The sequence below is a fragment of the Lissotriton helveticus genome, chromosome 9 (genome assembly GCF_964261635.1).
Source record: "Lissotriton helveticus chromosome 9, aLisHel1.1, whole genome shotgun sequence".
Taxonomy (NCBI): domain Eukaryota; kingdom Metazoa; phylum Chordata; class Amphibia; order Caudata; family Salamandridae; genus Lissotriton; species Lissotriton helveticus.
This window is the reverse complement of record NC_136070.1, coordinates 984,888,296-984,907,485: the sequence shown is the minus strand read 5'-3', so window position 1 is coordinate 984,907,485 and position 19,190 is coordinate 984,888,296. Positions and strand designations below refer to the sequence as shown.

General features: G+C 47.8%; 1 long non-coding RNA gene across 1 annotated transcript in view; it reads right to left on the bottom strand.

Annotated features, from left to right (window-relative positions):
- The window catches only part of LOC144783105 (uncharacterized), a 175,527-nt gene extending 157,944 nt beyond the window's left edge, over window positions 1-17,583 (bottom strand). Inside the window, exon 1 of the long non-coding RNA XR_013601404.1 lies at window positions 17,531-17,583. This is a non-coding gene — a long non-coding RNA (uncharacterized LOC144783105). The remainder of the gene's footprint in view (window positions 1-17,530) is intronic.
- Window positions 17,584-19,190: the final 1,607 nt, after the last annotated feature.

Below are 19,190 nucleotides of genomic sequence, written 5' to 3'. Positions count from 1 at the left end.
CCCAATTGGGCCAAAGGGGAGCAGCACAGACCACATACTTGCTCCTTTGTGAGGAAAAGGTCCCTTTTTAGAAGAATGGTGCACAACACAACAATAAACCTAGGCCAATGCCTAACAAAACTAAACCTCGCTATACAATTAGTCCCCTACATTCACTCCCACCCCCAACGTTCCCGTCCCCTTACATCCTTTCCTTGTAAGCCATGAAACCACTTGGTGTAAGCGCGCTTTACAAATAATTTTAACATAACAACATAACTACTCTGTATTTAACTGTTGACCTTTTAACTCCCTTAACATTTTACCTACATCTGTTAACATCTAATATCTAAGGGCCTGATTACCCATGGTGGAGGTGCAGGGGTGGTCGCACACAATCACACCAGTGGTCCGACCTCAGTATTACAAGTACGACAATCAGACCGTTTTAAGACTGCCGCAATGGCCAGGGAACCACGTTCCCTGGTGGTGGCAATGCAGTCTGGGGCAGCAATATGTTTGGCGGTGCCGTTGTGGCACCACCAAGGATATTCTGAGTCTCTCCACTGCCAGCCTTTTCTTTTTTTTAATATTCTTTATTACATTTTTTCTTACCACACATAAACCCCAGCCCCCCCCTCCCCACCCGGGCCCGATGTCCTCCAAAAAACATATATCAAATAGACAGACCAAATCGGAACTTTAATGGGGCCATTAGTTACATAACATTTCAAGACCGTACCCAAAATATCATGATACAAAAGCTCTAATAGTCATAAAAGATCTAAAAACCCTGAGTTCATAATACATATTATAGCTAAAACAAATTTAAAGTGCATTGTGCTACCGAACAAGAGTGATGGCAGAGTCAAAACCACAGAACAAGTTCTCACTAGATTCAAAGGGGAACAACCTTTACAACGCACTACCATTACAACAAAACTTTTACATCGCAACATCCATTACATCGCATGCCATTACAACGTAACTATTACAACGCATGACACTACAACGCATACCACTATAACGCATGTCATTACAACGCATACCATTACAACGCATAACATTACAACACATAGGGGCCAGATGTAGGTAGCCTAATACCGGTCGGTAACGGCCGAAAATCGGTGTTTTCGGCCGTTACCGACCGGTATTCGGAAAATGAGATGTAGGTCGCCGAAAACCGGTAAAAATACTGAATCGGTAGATTACCGGCTCGGTAAAGAACCCGAGTCGGTAAAAGTTCCGACTCGGTAAAATTACCGAGTCGGAACAAATACCGAGTCGGTAAAAGTTCTGACTCGGTAAAATTACCGTGTCGGAACAAATACCGAGTCGGTAAAAGTTCCGACTCGGTAAAATTACCGAGTCGGAAGAAATACCGTGTCGGTAAAAGTTCCGACTCGGTAAAATTACCGAGTCGGAATATACGAAATGGAAAATACCACGCCATGGAGAAGTAGGAGAGCCTTAAAATACCGAATTGTTCCAAAATTCGGTAATTAAGAGTCGGTAATTAACATGGATTGCAAGCAGGTGGTAATCAGGTGCAGCCTATAAAAAAGGACCCCAAAATGCAACACAGGAAACAGAATGGCGGCATTTTACGTCATAGCAAGACGGCTAAGGCTACAGGCAGCAGGTGAGAGGGAATGGAGAAGGGAGGAACAGGTATATAGGCTAAGGATTACACTCATCCAATTGACAGAGCCAGAGATACTGCAGAGATACAGACTGCACCCTTAAACCATCATGGACCTGATCAGGGACCTGCATCCACTCCCTGACCACCCAAGACCAAGGGACCATGCCATCCCACCCCATGTCCAGGTGCTCTGTAGCATACACCTCCTAGCATCCGGGAGCTACCAGAGTATAGTTGCAGCGGCAGGTGGGGTGTCCCAGAGCTGCCTGTCGCGTTTTTTTCAAAAAGTTCCTGGATGCCATGATGCAAAGAATGGATCAGTACATCCACTTCCCAGACACTGATGCGGACTTGCTCAGGACCAAGACTGACTTTTACCTCATGGCAAACTTCCCACACGTGATTGGCTGCATTGATGGGACCCACATCCCCATTTGCCCCCCTGCTGCCACAGAGCACATATACAGGAACAGGAAGTCAACACACACGATTAATGTTCAAGCAATCTGTGATGCCAAGTTCTTCATCACAGACATAGTGGCCAGATACCCAGGAAGTACCCACGATTCATTTATCTTCCAGAACAGTGGGATCTATACTCGCCTGACAGCGGGTGAATTCGGGGAAGGATACCTGCTAGGTAAAGATATGGGTGACACTCGCTTGATAGATGAAGCAGACGTATGTCAATGTGTGCATCTGAGTAATGTATATTTTGTCTTCCACTTTAGGGGATAGTGCATATGCACTCCGTTCCTTCGTCCTGACACCCTACCTCAACCCAACAACCCCCAGCCAGAGACGTTACAATGTGGCACATAAATCCACCCGCAACATCATTGAGCGCACCTTTGGCCTCTTGAAGAGCCGGTTCCGCTGCCTCCACAAAAGTGGGGGGGCACGCCAGTACTCACCTGTAACGTGCTGTAAGATTATTGCTACGTGTGCGATGTTGCACAACCTCGCTACTAAGAGGGGCACAGAGGTGGAATTGGAGGACTATGAAGACCATGATGATGAGCAGGCACTACCATCAGCCAACCCAGTAGGAGGACCAACACCCACAGACGGTAGACAGACGGTAGACAGAGACGGGCAGAAATCACACACAACTACTTCTGAGTAAGTATAGAGACAAAGCACGTATTGTATTTCAAAGCACGTAGTTTAATTTAGCACTACGTCGAAATGACATGAGACACACAATACACATACTAGTGTGCCCAGCACTACTGTGTGGACGGGGGTTACGTCACCCTCACATGTCCATGAGCAAAAGTCTGACTCACTGCTTGCGTCCAAGAACACCCAGGCGTGCTGCCTGATGTTGATTAGGTTCAGAGTCTGCTGTGCCTGCGCCGGCACTCTGGCGTCTGCTGCTCCTCCTTACTTCAGGGGCTGGGGTGCTGCTCCTGCTACTAGGGGTATCTGTGTCCCCAACTGCTTCTAGTCCTGTGGTGGCTGACTGGTTAGTCAGCAGCACTTTAAGTGCTGTAGTGACTCTCCCCATCCCCCGGGATAGATCCGTACAGCAGTGCACCAGGCCCTCCTGCATTGCAACTGAACGGCGACACATGAGTGAAGTCGCAGTTGCTAGTTGGCGCATTCCCCTTGTCTCATGATGTGTGCGATGGCTCTCCCTGCGCCTTTGTGCATGGTCCTCTCTCAGTTCCTCACACAGTGTCGCCACAGACTGAGACATTTCCCTGACTCCCTCTGCCATTTCCCTCATGCTGTCTGCCATTGATGTGATTCCATTGTTAAAGTCTGTGAATTTGCTGGAGAAGTGTGGCTCAATGGTTAGAGCGGCAGACCCTGATGCAGAGGTCTGGCCCGGGACCAGGGTTCAATTCCTGCCTCGGCTGGCCTCGGTGGATCTTGGGCTCATAATTCCCCGGACCTGATTTCTCGCCTCGGTGCCTAATCTAAGCATGGGTCCCACGCTGCAACTCTGGGCAATAGCTTGCTTAGTCTCCACAACGGCCCCCTACAGCGCTGGGGATGCCTGGTTGCACCCTGGGGATGCCCAGGAGTGGACATTTCACGGGGAAAAACCAGGAAGGGTTCCCTAGCGGTATGAGTACAGCGCCAGGACACTCCGTAGTATCAGTGCGCTTTACAAATACGTCTACATTTACATTTACATCTGCCTGTGTACTGCACTTATCCCTCTTGCCTGCAGGCGCTGGACCTTCACCATTGTGGTCTCGAGGCCTTGGAACACACTCACAACGGCCACTGCCGCATGACTCCCGGACCCTGCGACGTCTTGTTCCTTCTGATGGCCTGACAGGAGTGGATGTGTGCCCTGGTGCATTCCCTGCCATAGACTGCATTGCCTCATCATCTTCCCCTTCCTCATCCGAGGATGTTTGTAGGATCCTATGAGGGGGTCCCTCATGCCTCACAGGCCTGAGGATTTCAGACACCTCGGAGTCAGCTGGTGTGTGTGACTGTATTTCCGCAGGTAGTGGTGAGCCAATGAGCACAGGAGATGCTTCCAGTTGCATTGTGTCATCTGCCTCTGGTATGTCTGCTGCTTGTGCGCATGGCGCTGTGAGTCTTGCACTGCTGGGCCCAGCATCCCTGCCTTCTTCCGCAGTGCTATCCTTTTGGGGATGTGTCTTCTCCCTCAACTGCTGGGACTTGCGTGATGTCTCTCCTGTGGACAGACATGGACAGTATCTTAGTGGTGCTTTCACCTTGTTTATCAACATTAAATTACACTTTCACATCACTATTTTCTGCTCCTCCCATGTGTCTGCTTGTATTGTGTGGCATGCCTGACGACATTTAATGGTGACTGTTCATATGGGTATTCTAATGACTACCACTCCCATAATGTATTGCAGGTGAGTACTAAAGTCAGGACTGGATTTCCTTATTACATAGACACATTGGGGGAGGTACACAGGCAGGGGGTGTGGGATGATGGACATGTCCCTTACCTTTCTTAGCTGCAGCTCGGGCTGAGCTGTCTGCATCACCAATCTCCAGGACGCAATCTGGCTCCAGTGTGGACTCCGCTAGCTCTTCAAGGTCTGTGAGTGTAGGTGCCTTGTTCTTCCCACCACCTGTTAAATTGGATTCCTTCCTTCTTGCAGCCAGTTTTTTCTTTGTGACGATCCTTAGATCGTACCATCGTTTTTTTAGGTCGTCCACTTCCCTGTTGGTGACTCCAATGGCGTTGATTTTAGTCTGGATCCCCAGCCAGGTGCTCCTCTTCACAGCCTCTGGTACCTGCAGGGAATGTTTTCCAAATATTCTTGGGTAGTGCTTCACTACCTCCTCCACCAGCACCTGCAGTTCTCCAGTGCTAAACTTCATCTTCCTCTTCCTCTCAGGTCCATCCCTCTGTGAGTCTTGTTGCTCCATTTGGTTAACCTGCAGGGATCTGCTTCACAACTGGCTGTCTCTGTGAGTCTGCTCCCCTGTGTGATCAGTTACACGGCACCTGCATGGGTGTGGCCACTTCCTGGTTGTGGGGTGGGGTCGATGCACAGGATTGGTCTATTTCTCTGTTGGTTGGCTGAGGGGCGGGATGGAGACACCTGATTGGTTGATACTTCAACTGCCTGATATTTGTATCCCCGACTCGGTATTTACCGACTCGGTATTTACCGGTCGGTAAATACCGAGTCGGTAGTTTCAATGCATTCCTATGGGCATCCGGGCCCATAGGATTGCATGTGACTTACCGACTCGGTATTTGCAGTATCGGTAAATACCGATTCGGTGAATACCGTGCATGGGTTACTGATTTTTACCGAATCGGTATTTTTTACCGGATTTTGACCTACATCTCGTTTCACTTTTCTTAAATACCGATTCGGTAAAAATCGGTATTTTAGAGTCGGTAAAAATGTGTTACCTACATCTGGCCCATAGTACCCTACACTTTTCAACACTTACCCTACTGTTGCACCCCCTGGAGTTAGAATAGTAATTTTTACCCCTACACTATCCAATACTTACCCTACTGTTGCACCCCCCTGGAGTTAGAATAGTAATTTTTACCCCTACACTATCCAACACTTACCCTACTGTTGCACCCCCCTGGAGTTTTTCCCCTACTCTATCCTATACTTACCATACATGCAATGTAATGTTATGCGTTGTAATGGTATGCGTTATAAAGGTGGTATGCGTTGTAATGGAATGCGTTGTAAAGGTAGTTTTTAAAAATTCGTTGTAATGGCATGCGTTGTAATGGATGTTGCGTTGTAAAAAATGCGTTGTAAAGGTATGCGTTGTTAAAGTATGCCTTGTAACGTCATACATCCGATTCAAAGTATATCAAATTGGGTAAGTTGTGTTCGTATTAATGGAGCCAATAATTAAATGAGATTTCATGGCAATCCCTCAATTTCATAATACAAAGATTCTACCAACCATACAGATTTTCAAAACTCTGAGTTCAAAACCTATATTATAGCTAAAACTAATTTAAGGTGCATTGTGCTACAGACAAGGGGTATGGGTAGAATGATGCCCACAAAAAAAGTTCCATCAAATTTCACAGAGTATCAAGTTGGTTGCATTGTGCTAGTTGAACCAAGGCTTTGACACATATATCAGCAGAAATTATGATGAAAACAAAAGGTTCTTGGGCTGCCACACCAGCTACAGTACATTTATAATAGATTAGTTCAGACATCTACCCATGGGTGCCCAAATAGCCCGTCCTTTTTTCCTGGCTTCGTGGCTCTTCTTGGCATATACCGCTTTCTCTAAATTGAAAACCGATATCAGTCTGGTCAACCAATGCTGGAAAGGGGGAGGTTCCTGGTTAAGACAATCAGTGGCCATTAATAATCTAAATATAGCCATTGCGACCTTCATAAAGTATTCAATAACTTGCCTTCGTTCATCATCAAATATCCCTAAAATGATCGATTTTGGGGTCAATATTACTTCAATTTTAAATTTATTATATAAAAAAATCTTGAATTTTGTTCTTAATAAGATTTAGGGAGGTGCAAGTGGCAAACGTGTGAACTATATCGGCAGATGGAGTGACACAGCGCAGGCACTTGGATCCCTGACTCGAGCTCCACTTAGCAATTCTGGCTGGTGTATAGTACAACATAAAATACGTTTTGAAGAATTGCACCTTTAGATTGGCCAGCATTAAGACTGTTTGAGAAAGTCTGAGCGCTTTCTTAAAATCAGATTCGGAAATCTCAAGTTTCTTTTGCCATTTTTATGTACTTTGTTGAGATCATCTTTTTCTTCTTTCACTAACAAATTGTATATTGCCCCTACATGGACGTGATTCTGAGCTATTATAATTTCCATCAGTTCCTTTTTCTCAAAGCCAATGGGCCCACCTCTGTTACACTGCAAGTAATCTCAAATGTGCAAATATTTGAAAAACTCCTTATTTTTAAGAACATATTCTGACTTCAAATCATCAAAGGACGCCAATCCAGATGATGAGAAGAAGGAACTGAGCCTGACTACCCCTGCGAGAAGCCAATATTGGATGTACCCATCATTGAATAAAATTGGGAGAAGCGGGTTATTCTGGATAGAGGCATAAAAATTCAAGCGACTAAGGCCCAGGGATTTCTGGAGGGCTGACCATATTTTGAAAGCTCCCAAAAGACACTTAAAACTCACTTTTTAAAATAATATCCTAGTTCGATTTGTCTCTAGTCAGTCCAAGGCCTCCCTTCCAATCAGCAATTCAAATTCAGTAGGGGTGATTTGTGGAAAATCACTCAGACATGCTTCCCTAAATAAAATACGACTGTATTGAAGCATAGTGGCCCAATAATATAATTTGAGATTGGGGAGGGCCCAACCTCCCATCTCTTGCGGAATAGAAATATATCTAAGAGCTATTCTGGGTTTAGAATATGCCCACAAAAAACATGTAAACAACCTGTCAAAAGCTTTTATTATTTTTGTTAGAGAACTCTAAAGGGATAGATCTAAAAAATATATAATATTTTGGGGAATATTTTTTTTTTAATCAAATTGCATCGACCAATCATTGTGAGATGACGTTTATTCAACCTTAATATTCATTACTAGTCTTTGATAGCAAAGGATCTAGGTTTTGCTTTACAATCTTATCCAGATCAGAGGAAATGGAAACGCCCAGATATGTTGCTTTATCAACTACACGATTATCTATAAAATATATCATTGATGATAATTCGTTTTTTTCCTTATTTAATTTGCTACAAAAGCAGATCCTGGATTTGTGTTCCCGACTGCAAGGTCATCTGCAGAAGCTAATGTCTTGCTTTCAAAGCCCTGCAAAATAATTGGAGGGATTGCATTATTTTGGAGCAATTTGCGAATAAGCGGGTCGATATACATTGCAAATACGAGTGGAGAACATGGGCACCCCTGTCGAGTTCCGCGAGTAATCGAGACCTGCCCAGACAGCACCCCTGCGACACAAGTATTAGCTATAGGTTTGTAATAGAGAGCTTTAATTCCCTGAATACATCTTGGGCCCATACCCCTTGCTTGCATTAACTGCCAGAGAAAGTGCCAGGAGAACCTATCAAAGGCTTTTTCTGCATCTAATAATATCAGGGCCATAGTGTCTCCTGACACTTGTACCGCATCAAACAAGGCAATAACTTTTCTGATGTGATCAGTATTATCCCGGCCCTCGATAAACCCATGTTGTTGCCTTAATACCAATTTGAGATTATTCGGTCAAGTCGTACAGCCAATACTTTAGAGTAGATTTTAAAATTCCTGTTTATTAGGGTTATTGGGCGATAGGATCATAGTTCCGCTGGAGGCTTATTCTTTTTTAGGAATACAACGATTTTTGCTAAGGACCATGAGCCCGCAGGGGAAGCTCCGTAAAAAATTTGGTTAAACAACACGGTCAATGGGCCTCGCAATTGTGGTGAAAACATTTTATAGAACTCTAAGGTAATTATATTCACTCCTGCCGCCTTCCCAGAGGGAAGATTAGCAATTGCGAGGTAAATCTCATCCCACAATAGATCTCCCTCTAGGGAATCTCGCTCATCAGTAAGTAATGAATTTGCAATTGTTGATTTGAGAAACTCCACGACCTGCGTTGGATTTTCATTTATATCCTCGGTATATAAAATCTGGTAATATTTTTTAAATGCTTCCCTGTGAAATGGATCCCTGACCTAATTACTCATACTCTGTTGTCTTGCTCCAACTGCAAGGTGATGCCCAGCTTGCTCACTGCATTCATATGTGTTCTTTTACCAGACTGCATATTTTTCTGCTGACCTTTTTGTAAAAATTGCATCAATTGCTGCCCTGCTGTGATAACCCCAAGTTACATCCCCTCCTTGCTGCAGAACTATTATCCGATTTTCTTCAGCTGCTGCTAAGTTTTTCCGTTCAGCTAAGATGGTATGCCTCTCATTTTTACCCCTGTTTAGCGAGAACCTAAGCGTCTCTTCCCACAAGCAGGCCTTAAAGGCTTCCCAGACCATTTTTATTGAGGCACTACCAACGTTTTCGCTAAAAAACATTGGGATCCACTCAATAATATGTCTGCGATATTCATCATTGACAAGCAGTGCTCACTCAAAGATCCACACACTACGGGTTTTACCCCATACCTCAAATTTCTAATAACAATGGATTATGATCTGATGAATACTGTGCGGTTCGTTCAATTTTACAAGCTGATATACAACTATTTGGGACAAAGAAGTAATCCAAGCAGGCTTGTGTAGAATGAGAAGCCGAAAAGTAAGTATAGCCATAGTCCTGTGGATTCACCCTACCGTAAACATCAGTTAGCCCATGATCTTTACACATCCCTACTAATGTTTGATAAACTTTGGGTTTTCTACCAAGGTATTTTTGTTGGCCTCCGAGGTCGCAGTCACCCGGGAGATTAATATTAAAATCCCGGCAAAGCACTATAGGCAATGGTCTATGGGTCAATTCCTGGGATATCGGATTGAATACCGCATGGTCATCGTGAGTACTACCATATATTGTACATAACGTGAATTTATCCCCACAGGGAGTGTGGTAAACAACAATACCTCAGCGACCCTGAGTGTTTAACCCTATTTGCGAGAATTTTACCCAGTTACCTCATACCAAAACCGCAACACTCTTTGTACGTGCACCTTGTGAGGTCTCACCTATAAGCCTATAGCCTAATGTGACTAATAGGTTTCTCTGTGATGCTTCGATATGAGTCTCTTGCAGACACACAATATCTGCATTCAGGACCTGTAAACCTAATGAGAATCTAGATCTTTTTTTACATCGCTAAGCCCACAGATATTAATGTAGACAATACGTATCCTCCGATTACCCCTCATTATCCTGAATTAAGAAAAGTTCTCAATTTTAATCAAGTTCCTCATTCTTAGAAGTGCACTTTGGTGCGGGAGGAGAACCCTGTTCCCCCCGTGACCCAGCTCCAGCCCCCCCACCCACTTTTCTCCGAGCCCCACCCCCATGCCCTTTACCAAACCAACGGGCAAACAGGCCAGGCCTGCATGATGGCATCTGGGAATAGAGACTCCTACCCCAGCCCGCCTCCCCTTCCTCCCTGAACCCATCACACCATATTCTAACTACTGTCGGATACACAACCATACGTGAGAGAAGAAAAATGGACAAAGCAGAATTAATTTTAGTGCCCCCCTTTTTTCCTTTTTGTTTTCTTTTTCCCCCTTTATAAACCAGTTTATTTTTTTCCTTTCTTTTCTGCTTCTTTTTTTAGATTTACAGATCCCCTTTTTTCCCCATCCTTCTTTCAAGTGCAGTTCTCCCCAATCAGACGTGACACATTCCCTAAAAGTACTGATTATTGCCTTAGATTATAGCTAGTACTTCAAGTCCCGCCCTGGATCTCATCTAAATACTCCTGGGCCTGGATCTCTGAAAAAAAACTTTGAGTGCAGCCTTTAAACACTACTTTCAATTTGGCAGGATTCAGGAGATACAATTCAGCAGCAGGCTCCTGAAACGGAGAGCGCAGTTGTTTCAGTCTCCATCTCCTCTCAATTGTCGAGTGGGCGAAATCGACCCGAGCAAAGGAAGAGACTCCATCGAACTCTCTCTTTGAGTTAGGGCGGATCGTAAATACTCTGCCTTAGCAGAAAATTCCCAAAGAAGACTAAAACCACCCGTGGATAAACAGTATTACCCGGCTGTTATTTTTTAGGGGTTAAGGGGAATCAATGTGCCCTCTGGATTTCTTTCTCCCACTCCCAACCGACAAGATCGAGAAATGCGCCCTCAGTACTTTAACATATAGCCTCTAGTATCCGATCCCTCAACGCCTTTGGGGATTCCCGAAATTCTCAAGTTGTTTCTCCTTGGCCTATTCTCATGTTCCTTGAGCTTCCATGCACGCCGCTTTCAGTTCTGCGACCTCGGACTCGAGGGTTTCCGTGTGCGCATCCACCATTGCCATTCTCTCCGATATCTCGGAGCAGGTTTTGTTGATCTTTCTGACGGGACCCTGCAGCTTCTTCGAAGCTTGGCGAGCCCATCAGTTATCATTCTGGACTCCCTCCTGCATCTACTTTATGGTGGCCAGAATGATCGATGTGAGGGTTCACTCGAACTAGTAGATGCAGGGCCTTCTGTTAAATAGGATGGTGTCCGATTATTTGGGCCTTCTATTCCCCCTCCTTGATGTTCTGACAGTTGTATGGATGAGTAATCCCATCTCAGCCTGGGTGCATCTGTGGGGGGGGGGGGGGGGGGGGGGGGGATATCCGTGGCGTGAGCTCACTCTCTTGCTACTCGTTGACTGCTTCTTAAGCAGGCTCTGCGATTTTTTCTTCGTCAGCCCTCCCCCAGACAGACTTTTTTGTCCATTAGACAATACAAATTTGTTTAAAGAACTACTTCTTGTTGAGCAGGACAGGGTGAGAGATGCCGATTCTAATTTAGGAATCGAGGAATCTGAGTCATCAGTTAATGAGAAAAATTTCTCCCACCACCTAGGGGCTCGGGGGAGGGAATTGAGTTTAACGCCAGAAGAGGGTAGCGGCATGACGGGGTGGTAATCGCTTTAACTTGGTCTGGCAATCCTGAATCTGACTTCTCACCACTTGCTTTTTTATCAGCCAATTGCTCAAACGGTATAAAATCCCCTGGTGGCGACTTCGAGCTTGAAGCAGGATCATTCTCACCATTAGCCCTCTAGACCCCACTTACTTTTTTCTCTTCTATAGGACGTAACTCCGTGGCTACGGAAGTAATCTCTTGGGCGGGAGTAGTTACAGCCTCTGCTGGCGGAGTAACAGTACTTTTCCTCTGGGTGAGTGGAAATAGCTCAGAAATCGCTGGTTGTCTCTCAGCAGGAGTAAGTGAACTGTTTCTTCGAGCAGGACGCTGAGCGGGTCTAGCTTCTAAGCCGTTTGGGTCTTCTGCACTATTCTTGCCCCTCCCCTCAGCGCTGATCACCGGGGAGGCCCGGCATGTGCAGTCATCTTAGAGCCTGCATTTGGAAGTGAGCCTGCCGCTGTTGCTGCCGTGGGCTTTGATTACGGACCCTTTGAGCCTCTACCCGTCATCTGAGCGAGCAATCCTCTAGAAACAAAACGACCAGCAATCTGCCCGTACTTGTTCAGCGGGGTCAGGAGCACTTTGGTGATAATAACTACGCCGAGCATCCTGAAGTTACTGCGCCCTCTTCCTCAATGGCGACGGTGATCAATTTTGCTAGCGGGTCACAAAGTTTCTGCAGCATTCCAGCATCTGATAAGTACCACAATCCAGGGTGTATGAGGCCCTCAGCTCTTCTTTCGGCCGTACAGTCGAGGAGGTAAGGTGAGACATGGCATGGGAGGACCTAGTCAGACGCCATCTTGCCCCACTCAACAGCCAGCCTTTTCATGGTGGTGAGCGCACCATGAAAAGGCTGGTGGTGGGGACACAGAGTTGGCTCTAGAGGGCCCCCTATACACTGGTATGCATGCAGAGGGGCAAATGGTGGCCCCACTTTGTGCATGCATGCCCAGTTCCTGTAAGGCATGGACTAAACAGTCCATGACATGCAGAAACTTGCTTTGGCATTCCAATTGTGGTGTCTTTTTCAAAGGCACCCCCTTGGGAGCACCAAACGACCGGCCTCCAGGCCTGAAGAATACTACTAATCTGGTGGGCGGTCGGCCGTCGACTTTTATCCTACATCTAAACTTGGCATTTGTTGCTTCCTCATGTTGTACTTTCCTGTCAACCCCCCTTGCCCTCATTCACCTCTGTTCACAACCCTGATCTTAACCTGTATCCATGTCAAAAGTAACTGTCAACTGCTACTCAGAAAAGGCTCACCCCCTTTTCCCTGGACTTTTCTGAACCCCCTACCCAGGAACCACTATCGTACCTTCTAATGTTTAATGTCCTATCCAGCACTTCCCTCAATATCATCAAATAAAGCTCCATCCCGTAGCAAGACAAGTGAACACCATCTCCTCTAAAGAAATATATTGCTTCGTACTTCAACTCCGGGTGTTCCATCCAACCAAAACCTTCGTCCCTCCAAAAAACCTGAAACACTCAATCACGCGTTTGTTAAGCGCTACTACTCACCTGTAAGGGTCTCAAGGCGCAGGCAGAGGGGGGTTGCAGGTTCCAGTCCATCAAGGAGGTGGTCTGTCAAAGAACCAGGTTTTGAGGTTTCTTGTGAAGATGGGGAGAGGTGTTATCTGTCTGAGGTGGAGCGGGAGGGCATACCAGGCTCTGGCTGTGAGGAAGGAGAAGTAGCGGCTGCCTGATAACTTGGTCTTTCTGGTGCGGTGGACCACGGCGTAGGAGAGCTGGGCTAATTGTAGGGTCCTTTGGGTTGCATGGAATTTGAGTCGGCTGTTCAGGTATGCTGGTCTGGTGTCGTGGAGGGCCTTGTGAGCGTGGGTGAGAATCTTGAAGGTGACTCTAGCGTCGATGGGGAGCCAGTGGAGTGTGCGCAGGTGCTGGGAGATGTGGCAGTGTCTTGACAGGTTGAGGACCAGTCTTGCGGTGGCGCTCTGAATGTTCTGTAGCTTGCGTGTGAGGTTTTTGTTTATTCTGGCGTAGAGTGCGTTGCCGTAGTCGAGTGTGCTGGTGACCAGGGTGTGAGTGACGGTCTTTCTGTGTTCGGTGGGGATCCATTTGAAGGTCTTACGTAGGAGGCGGAGGGTGTGGAACCAGGAGTATGAGACGGCGTTGATCTGGCGGTCCATTTTGAGTTCAGAGCCCAGGATGATTCCTTGGTTGCGTGCATGGTCCGTGAGGGTGGGCGGACTTCCGAGAGTGGGGTCCACCAGGTGTTGTTCCAGGTGTCTGGTGTGGGCCCATGATGAGTACTTCTGTTTTGTTGGTGTTTAGTTGGAGGCAGCTTTTTTTCATCCATTTGGCAACAGCTTCCATGCCTTCTCGAGAGTTATTTCTGGCGGTGTTGGGTTCGTTGGATAGGGAGAGGATGAGTTGGGTGTTGTCTGTGTATGACACAATGTTGAGTCCGTAGGTTCTGATGAAGGGGGCGAGCGGAGCCATGTAGATGCTGAAGAGCGTAGGGCTGATCCCTGGGGGACTCAGCAAGTGGCTGGTGTAGGGTCCGAGAGGAAAGAGGGGAGTCTGACCCTCTGCGTTCTGCCGGAGAGGATGGAGCGGATCCAGTCGAGGGCCTTGTCTTGAATTCCTGCGTCGTGGGGTCTGCGTATTAGGGTATGGTGAGAGACTGTGTCGAACACCGCTCAGAGGTCGAGGAGGATGAGGGCTGCTGTTTCTCCTTTGTCCAGTAGGGTTGGGATGTCGTCTGTTGCGGAGAGGAGGTATGTTTCTGTGTTGTGGTTTTTTCTGAAGCCAGATTGGGAGGAGTCGAAGATGTTGTGCTCTTTGATGAATGTGGCGAGATGGCTGTTGATGGCTTTCTCAATAACTTTGGCAGGGAAGGGGAGCAGGGAGATGGGTCTGTAGTTTTTGAGGTCGGTTGGGTCCGCCGAGGGTTTCTTGAGGAGGGGGTTGATCTCAGTGTGTTTCCAGTCATCGGGGAACGATGCAGTTGTATGGGAGCAGTTGATGGTGTGGCGGAGCATGGGTGCGATGGTGTCGCTGCTCTGTTGAAAATGTGGTGGGGGCAGCGGGGGACCCGGAGCGGATTGAGTTTATTGTCTTCAGTGTGTCTTTGGTGATGAGGGCTGTCCAGTTGTCGATTGCAGGCTTCGTGGTGTCGGGGGTGGTTGGTGAGGGTTCAGTGTGTTGCTTGTCTTCGTCAAAGTTGTCGTAGATGCTCTTGATTTTGTGGTGGAAAAAGGTTCTGATTTTGTCGCAGAGGTCTTGTGAGGGGAGATGCCGGTGGACTCGCTGGTAGGTTGGGCAAACTCCTTGATGATGTTGAAGAGTTCTTTGCTGTTGTACGCGTGGGTGGAGATTCTGTCTTTGATTGCTTTTTCCTCGTTTTTCTGATGTGTTGGTGGTGGATTTTGGTGGCAGCTCTGAAGTTGTTGTGGGCTTCTGTGGATTTGGCGCTCCTCCAGTCCTTTTTGAGGTGGCAGCAAGTGCGTCTGGACTCTCGAACTTCGGTGGTAAACCATCTAGCTTTCTTGGCGTGGGTGTTGTTGTTTTTCTTGAAGGGGGCTAAGGTGTTGTTGCTGTCGGTGATCCATCTGTGCAGGGTTCGGGCTGCGGCGTTGGGGTCGTCGTTTTCCATGATGGTAGGGTTGCTGAGTGATGAGGTTAGCTGGTTGTCGGTGATTCTGGTCCAGTTTCTTCGTGGGCGTAGGTGCTAGTCTCTGTGGATGGTGGGTGTTCTGAAGGTGGAGAGGACGCATCGATGGTCGGCCCATGGGAGTTCGGTGGTGTGGCTGAAGGTGATGGAGTTTCCTGTTGTAAAGAGGGGGCCGAGGGTGTGTCTTGCTGAGTGCGTGGGTTCGGTGACGATCTGGCGGAGTCCAATGTTGTGGAGGTTGTCCAGGAGGGATGTGGTGCTGGGGTCTAGTTGGCTGTTGAGGTGGAAGTTGAGGTCTCCCAGCAGGGTGTAGTAGGTGGATGTGATGGCCTGCGGGGAGATGATGTCCGTGATGGATTCGCCAAAAGGTCCGCGGGGTCCAGGGGGTCGGTAGATGAGGGTTCCTCAGAGGGTGGTGGTGTGGCTGGCCAGTATCTTAAAGTGAAGGTGTTCCATCAGGTCTGTGGGCTTGTCGGGGAGTGTGCTCAGGCAGATGGTGGATTTGTGGATGATGGCGATTACTCTTCACGGGCGGGTGTGGCGGCCCTTCCTGGGGATCTTGTATCCTTTGGGGATGGGGATGGCGATGTCCGGGCCCGATGTTTCGGTGGGGAATGCTACATCCGGGGTGGTGCTGTCGAGGAGGTCCCAGATTTCGGTGGCATGTTTGTGGAGTGATCAGACGTTAGGAAGGATGCATTGCAGGGTTTTCAGTTTGGCTGTGTTCTGGCGGGTGGGTTGCGCTGGGTCTGTGGTCTTGGTGGTGCTGCAGGTGTGCCAGCAGCGGTGACAGCTGATAGGTCTGTGGGTGTCGGCCGGTGACGCTAGCTTGCTGTTGTTGTTGTGGTCTGGGTTGAATGCGTGGAGTGCCGCCGGGTTGTATCGTTGGCGGTGTGGAGATCCAGGGTTCCTAGTGCTGGTCACCGTCGGGTCGCGGACGGGCTTGACTTTGGCGTGCCAGTGTTGCAGCCGCACAGCGGCCCCCATTAAGTAGGGGTCGGTAAGGGCTGGACAGCTGGGAGGCGGGAGCGGGGAGGGGAGCAGGATTGGTCGCACTGATCGTGTTGGGGGGAGGGGCCGCACGGGCAGCAGCTGCGGGGAGAAACGGGCAGGAATGGAGGAATAAGGGGAAAAAAGGAGAAAAAGAGTGAAATAAGGCAGAAAGCAGAAAAGGCATAGAAAGCAGGAAAGTGCAGAACCGATATATAAAAAGGGTGAAAAACGAGTGAAAACCGGAGCGGACAGCGGAGTGAGACAAAGGAGAACAGAGGTCCACTGGACCACCAGGGAGGCTAAGGAAATAAGTGAAAAAATGAGAAAAGGCAGAAAAAGTGCAAAACAGAAAAGACAGAGGGAGAAGCAAAAAACTATTGAGAAAAAAACAGAGAGCAGAGCGAGGCAAAGGAGAACAAGGGTCCACTGGACCACCAGGGATGAGGCGCAGGTGATCCTGCAGGTGGAGGAGGGCCTGGAAGGAACACCAGCAACACTCAAGAGTGCCGGGGCTCGGGGAGGGCCTCACTCAATGGTGGAGCTGCGAGGGTGGGAGAGCAATTAGACTGACAATTCGTCAGCGGTCTTGCACGCCTGTCACCGCAGCAGCCGCCATTAAGTAGGGGTCGGGGAGGGCTGGACAGCTGGGAGGCGGGAGCAGGGAGGGGAGCAGGATTGGTTGCGCTGGTCTGCTGGGGGGCCGAGGGGGCAGCAGTGGCGGGGAGAAATGGGCAGGAAAGGAGGAATAAGTGGGGGGAAAGGAGAAAAAGAGTGAAATAAGACAGAAAGCAGGAAAAGCACAGAAAGAAGGAAAGTTCAGAACGAATCTAAAAAAGGCTGAAAAACAAGTGAAAAACGGAGCGGACAGCGCAGCGAGACAAAGGAGAATAGAGGTCCACTGGCCCACCAGGGAGGCTAAGGAAATAAGTGAAAAAATGAGAGGCAGAAGAAGTGAAGAACAGAAAAGAGAGGCAGAAGCAAAAAACTGATGAAAAAAAATATCTCTGTTACATTTCTGCCTGGCCTTGGCAGAGGACATCGATGCCCCCTCCACTGCCTCCTTAGGATACATTCTGTGCACAGGACAAAGCATCCAGACCACTGCTGTCTGATTTCCAGCATGTCTCTCTTCCTTTTTTTTTTAAACGCTAATCCTTTACATACCACCAAATAATTTTTCCCCAAGTGTAAAACTAACATATCCAGGTACTTATGTTGTTTCAACAATTTGTTTAAATATTGCAACAACTCTTGTCATCTCAAATCACCTTTGCCGTGCCATATATGGTCGTCGAGTTCAAGATTCACATCTTGACCTTCCTGGATTTCATGCTTTTCTGCCCATTTTACGAATGAGTGTCCTATGATCCAAATCGATAATTGGGCCGCTTACGGTCCAGCAACTGCACCTGAAAAGAACAACATATGTCAGAAAAAACATTATGACATCCTCATCAACACCCTTATTTCCCTAACCGCACATACCAGCGGAATCACTCAGATACCACCGCCCCACCTGCATCATCATGTCCCTATCCAAACTCCGTCAGGCTGCCTCTGTGACCTCCCTAATTCTGAAAGAGTGGGTCCCGTAATCCCCTAGGGGTTTCCCAAGTTGGGTCAGTGCCTTTTGCATTACCCACAGTAATTGAAAAGAGGTCACCTTTTCTCGATTATTGTGACAAAAAAAAAACGCACCATGCTCGGCACCACTAATCATCTTCAGCTTAGCTCTCCACTGAGCTGGGTACAGGCTTGCATATGAAAAAGTCTGTAACAACACTGTCTTTCCCTTGGATAGTTGATCTGTCTTAGATTGACAAAGGCACAGTTCTAAGCTGTTCCACTCCCCGCTCGTACCCCCCACATCTGCCCAGTCCAACTCTGGCACTCATTTCCTCCCCAATAGCTCAGACACCCTAAACACCCCAAAGAACACCCATGACATCAATATTGAAAACAAAACGGTCTCCTCTCTCTCTTGCATATCACTGGCAACACCCCTAATATTTTGCCAAAAAGGTCCTAAAACAGTAGCCTCCTGATCCACGACCGACTACCTGTTTCCCTCGCCCATCCTTTTAGCATATACATCACCCCAGTTCCCATCGAAGGTGCATTGCCCCAAAAAAGCTTGCCCATGAAGGCAATCCCCGCCAGTTTCCTTTTGTTTGTAATCTGAGATAATCCCTTATCGATCAACACTAGGATAAACTGAACAGCATCTTCTTTTCTGGCCCAAACTTCCAACATCTGTCTGGCCCCACTGAATAGAAACCCCTGCCAAGTCTGCATATACGATTTTCTGGTGGATTCCACCAGAGATCCTACTACCAACTGGAGCATCCTTTCTCACCTATGGTCCACATGCCAGCTGGCACAGTGTCTTGACCATGTCCGCCTAAGTGTCTTGACCATGTCCGCCTAAGTGGCCAGCCCATGGAGCCTCTCTCACTGTGAACGAAACAAAGCATCTGCAGCGTCATTGTCCACCCTTGGCACATGTCTCACCTTAAACGCTATATCAGGTCTCAAACAGGCCATTACGAACACATGCAGCAGCTTAAGCATTCACCTGCACCACCTGTTTATGTGACTGTGCTGACCTTAAATTGTCTGCCCACTTACCGGACCTCAGACCATTGTACCCCAACCTGAATCCCTCCTGAAAACCACCACTTAACACTTTTGCATCCTCTCTGTTGGGGTAGTGAGCCGACCATTTATCCAAGCAGTGTATGTTGATTGGCGTATGAGCCTCTGCCCATATTCTCATGTGCCCCAAGTCCTCTCATACCACCTGCTGAAGATTCCTGTGGTGCCCGCCATACGCACTGTGGTCGTGGTTTCATTGCCCTGTCTGTTGCCCCTGTCTACAGGCCCCAGATCCGAAGCTTTGCACAAGGGGGTGTCTGCCAGCGCACTTAG